Genomic DNA, 5,359 nt, shown 5'->3' with positions numbered 1-5,359 from the left:
GGTGCTGGGGTAACATGTACACTGGTGCTGGGGTAACATATACACTGGTGCTGGGGTAACATGTACACTGGTGCTGGGGTAGCATGTTTACCCTCACAAGCAACAGGTTAATGCCCATGTAATTCCTTCCTAATCATTTTCCTCTAGACATTCCTCCAGCAAACATTCACAAGATTACCTCTTTCATTATGAAGATATAATAAAATACTGTAATAACTATTTTGCAATTTTTATTGTGATTTTTTACATTTTTACAATTTTTTTGTACATTTTCTTGTGCAATGATAATCAATTACAATCCCAAGGTAATAATTATACCTTGTCACAAACAGATGCATGCGGAAAATGAGCGAGGTCAATATTTTTAAAAGAAATCATTGTATGAACAGAAATTATTTTGTTAGTAAATACTTAAAAAAATAATTTTTTCAAACAATTCTTCATTATTATGTAAAATTAAAAAAAAATATGCAAACTGTCCCAACTATGCATCTATCCTGACAAAGTTATTATACCAATCCTCTTCCCTGGTCCCAGGCCCCTCTCTAAGGGATAGCCAGAGAGATTTTAATTTTTTTTTGTCCATTTTCAAAACTAAAATTAGTCTTGTACTTCCAACTCTTGCTCAACTTGGCAAGAGCATAAATTTCACATAGTGTAAAGAAAACTTGCTCTATAACCACAGAACTTTATATGTTTTCCTATCCCATAGTCTTAACAATAGAAAAAATAGTATTCACAAGTGAGCAACGAATTCTTTGCTATATGCAACAAGTATATGCATGATACACAGGTACGGCTCAGTAGGGAACAATAAAGCTTAAGACGCACCAACGTGCTGCTGGACAAATATTAACTCCACTGGTTTAGGTTCAATCACACCAAAACAAGTCACACAATTCAATGCTTTGTATGTCATATATTGCAAATTTTCAATACATTACCACGTTGGCTAGTGTGTGTCAGGAGCAAGCTAACTTTCCCCACTCCTAAGAGGAAGGCACATTACGTAGATTACTCCCTTGTGCAACGTTTTACATTCTGCAGTAAATTTCTGGATTCTTCATGCCCTACTTTGAGAAGAACTCCAGTCTCCACCACCAAGATAATTTGTAAGTGTCCAAGATCAGGCCATGGGATGTGACAACCCCTGGAACCACCTACAGGTAGTCTACCACTGTGCCTTCGTCTATGGAAGTGGTATAAGCGTAAGGTGTGGGACATTAAGCAATGCACTACCTGACTACAATACAGTACAAATAGAGTCTCCACTTGTTTACATAATTATATTTGCAATTTTGTAAAATGAAGATAAACTAACTCAAATATGCAAAATTAAAAAAAATTGTACCTTGAGTCATGTGTAACACACAGCACTGTACTATAAAAAAATCCACATTGCAGTAATTAGAATGCTGTACTTGCAAACATCATGGAAACTCAGTACACACAGCAACATTCATCACATGCAAAGAGGAAACAAGCCTTCATAATATTTCTGTGGCATTTATGTCTCCTCCATACATCTGATAAATCTTGCTAGGATGCCACAGAGAAATTTTCTTCTCAATTCCAAATAACCAAAAATATTTCAGTAAATAAATCACATATTTTATGCAATGTGTAATACGTAAATGTATGGTCCAGTCAGAATATTGGAAATTAATCATTCAAATTTATTTAAAAAAACACCCCTTAAAACAGGAAATCTGCATTTCATAATTCATATATTACTTCAAAGTTTTAATCTTGCCATGTAAATTCCTTAGTGGCATCACGAGTGTGAGCTGACTGATTAGAAGTAGGCATCGTCTTTTACGCGACCACCGTCACCCTCTGACACGAAGCGTTTGCGCCCCCTGCAAAGATAATAAAATTGTGATAATTATAATTACACTGGCCATTGTGCAAATGATAATAAAGAGATGATTGTGGATGTTATGAATAAGAAGAAGCTGGATGTCCTGGCTTTAAGTGAAATAAAGCTGAAAGTGGTGGGAGAGTTTCAGTGGAGGAAATGAATGGGATTAGGTCAGGGGTTTCAAATAAAGTTAAGAACTAAAGAAGGAGTAGCAATAATGCTGAAGGATCAGTTATGGCAGGAAAAGAGGGAATATAAATGTATAAATTCAAGGATTATGCGATGCAAAATAAGGGTTGGATGTAAAAAGTGGGTTACAGTAACCATTTATGCACCTGGAGAAGAAAGAAGTATAGAGGAGAGAGAGAGAGATTTTGGGAAATGAGCGAGTGTGTGGGGAGTTTCGAACAAAGTGAGAGAGTATTTGCGATTGGGGATCTTAATGCTAAAGTGGGTAAAAATGTTGTGGAGGGAGTAGTAGGTAAATTTGGGGTGCCAGGGGTAAATGAAAATGGGGAGCCTTTGACTGTTTTGGCAGTATATATACATCTAACGAGCCAGTGTTTCGGACGTATATACATTCAATAATTCTAGCGGCTTTAAATCAAGCAGGAGAAAGCTGGTAGGCCCACATGTGAGAGAATGGGTCTGTGTGGTCAGTGTGCACTGTACAAAAAAATCCTGCAGCACGAAGTGCATGAGAAAAAAAAAACTCCATGTTTTTGGATTAAAATGCCGAACTTTGAGGTGTATTCTCGTTTTCTTGGTCTCATTTGATAGAATGGAAAACATATTACAGAAATAGAGATGGTTTTGATTAGTTTAACAATGAAAACGACCTTGAAATTGAGCTCAAAGTAGTGGAAATGTTCGATTTTTACCAATGTTCAAGAGTAAGCAAATCACACCACACATCCATTACACGTCAACTGGGGAATCTAATATTCTTTTGCTATTGCACTGATATTATATATACCATTTTTACAATAATGCAGTAGTCTGCATAATAGTAAATCTTCTATTTTTTGTGTGAAAAAAAATCAAAATAGAAAGCAAGAGTAATATAAGAGGGGCTTGGAAACATGACTAATGAACAGAGGATATGTTATTTTAGTGCCAAGAGTGTCTACATTATTTATTCTGGACCCTATTTTGAAATTGGCATCTTTTTTAATTTGCATGAAATTGGCCAAATTGCCAATTTCTGACCACTTTACTGGGTAGTTGAAATTGGTAAATGGACAGTTTCTTATGCTCAACTGATAGAAAAAATGGAGTTCTAAAGAAACAGCTATGAGTTTGGTCGACTGAAACAATGGATTTGGCCGAAAATAGGGCTCAAAGTCAGCGAAATCGTCGATGCATATATATCGCTGAGATCACTAACTTCGCGGGAGCGTAATTCTGTAAGTTTTCAATCAAATTTCATACTTTCAGTGCCATTACCATCAGGAAAAGATTCTCTATCATTTATTAGTTAATTTTTTTTTTTTTTTTTTTTTTTTTTCAAAAAATTTTGTGACGCCAGGAGACACTTCAGGATCTGGGGTTCCGACAGTCAAAGAGTTAATCGAGCTATGTGTAGAAAGAGATTTGGTAATAAATAATACATATTTTATGAAAAAGAGAATAAGTATACAAGGTATGATATATCATATAATGAAAGCAGTTTGTTAGATTACATATTGGTGGATAAATGGTTGTAGGTTGGTAGACAGCAACCACCCAGGGAGGTACGTACTACCGTCCTGCCAAGTGAGTGTAAAACGAAAGCCTGTAATTGTTTTACATGATGGTAGGATTACTGGTGTCTTTTGTCTGTCTAATAAATATGCAAGATTACAGGTACGTCTTGCTACTTCTACTTACACTTAGGTCACACTAAACATACAAGTACATGTTTATTTATACACACACTCATCTGAGTTTTCTTTGATTTTATCTTAGTTCTTGTTCTTATTACTTTTCCTTTTATATCAATGGGAAAGTGGAATAAGAATCTTTCCTCCGTAAGCCATGCGTGTTGTAAAAGTCAACTAAAATCTGGGGAACAATGGGCTAGTAACCCTTTTCCTGTAATATTTACTAAAAAGAATAAGAAGAAAATTGTCAAAGTGGGAAGTCCGAATGTACGTGGATGTTGTGCGAATGATAAGAAAGAGATGATTGTGGATGTTATGAATGAGAAGAAGCTGGATGTCCTGGCTTTAACCCGTAAACGATCCAAGCAAATCTACATTCACATGTGTAGTGCTACAAAAGTAGATCTACGTTTTTTTTACATATTTTCAAATATAACAAAAAAAAAAGTAGCTCAAATTTTTTTTACACATTTTCAAATGTAAAAAAACAAAAAGAAGATCTACTTTTTTTACATACTTTCAAATGTTGAAAAAACGTATATATACGTTTGGACCGTTTACGGGTTAAGTGAAACAAAGCTGAAGGGGGTGGGCGAGTTTCAGTGGAGAGGAATAAATGTGATTAGGTCAGGGGTTTCAAGCAGAGCTAGAGCTAAAGAAGAAGTAGCAATAATGTTGAAGGATAAGCTATGGCAGGAAAAGAGGGACTATAAATGTATTAATTCAAGGATTATGTGGAGTAAAATAAAGGTTGGATGTGAGAAGTGGGTTATAGTAAGCATATATTTACCTGGGGAAGAGAGAAGTATAGAGAAGAGAGAGAGATTTTGGGAAATGTTGAGCGACTGCGTGGGGAGTTTTGAACCAAGTGTGAGAGTACTTGTGGTTGGTGATTTTAATGCTAAAGTGGGTAAAAATATTGGGGAGGGAGTAGTAGGTAAATTTGGGGTGCCAGGGGTAAATGAAAATGGGGAGCCTTTAATTGAGCTATGCGTAGAAAGGTTTGGTAATAAGTAATACATATTTTATGAAAAAGAGGATAAATAAATATACAAGGTATGATATAGCACGTAATGAAAGTAGTTTCTTAGATTATGTATTGGTGGATAAAAGATTGATGGGTAGGCTCCAGGATTTACACGTTTATAGAGGGGCAACTGATATATCAGATCATTATCTAGTTGTAGCTACAGTTAGAGTAAGAGGTAGATGGGATAAGAGGAAAATGGCAGCAAGTAAGAGGGAGGTGAAAGTGTATAAACTAAGGGAGGAGGAAGTTCAGGTGAAATATAAGCAACTATTGGCAGAAAGGTGGGCAGGTGCAAGTGTGAGTAGTGGGGGGGGTGGAGAGGGTTGGAATAGTTTTAAAAATGCAGTATTAGAATGTGGGGCAGAAGTTTGTGGTTATAGGAGGGTGGGTGCAGGAAGAAAGAGGAGTGATTGGTGGAATGATGAAGTAAAGGGTGTGATAAAAGAGAAAAAGGTAGCTTATGAGAGGTATTTACAAAGCAGAAATGTTTTAAGAAGAGTAGAGAATATGGAGAGTAAAAGAAAGGTGAAGAGAGTGGTGAGAGAGTGCAAAAGGAGAGCGGATGATAGAATGGGAGAGGCACTGTCAAGAAATTTTAATGAAAAC

General features: G+C 36.1%; 1 pseudogene across 1 annotated transcript; it reads right to left on the bottom strand.

Moving 5' to 3' along the window:
* Positions 1–213: 213 nt before the first annotated feature.
* On the bottom strand, positions 214–1,859 carry LOC138851019 (programmed cell death protein 4 pseudogene; annotated as a pseudogene). Its single transcript, XR_011391618.1, is given in 1 exon segment — positions 214–1,859. The product of XR_011391618.1 is annotated as a programmed cell death protein 4 pseudogene (transcript).
* Positions 1,860–5,359: the final 3,500 nt, after the last annotated feature.

Source organism: Cherax quadricarinatus, unplaced genomic scaffold (genome assembly GCF_038502225.1).
Source record: "Cherax quadricarinatus isolate ZL_2023a unplaced genomic scaffold, ASM3850222v1 Contig5918, whole genome shotgun sequence".
NCBI classification, from domain to species: domain Eukaryota; kingdom Metazoa; phylum Arthropoda; class Malacostraca; order Decapoda; family Parastacidae; genus Cherax; species Cherax quadricarinatus.
This window is presented reverse-complemented; position numbering and strand designations above follow the sequence as displayed.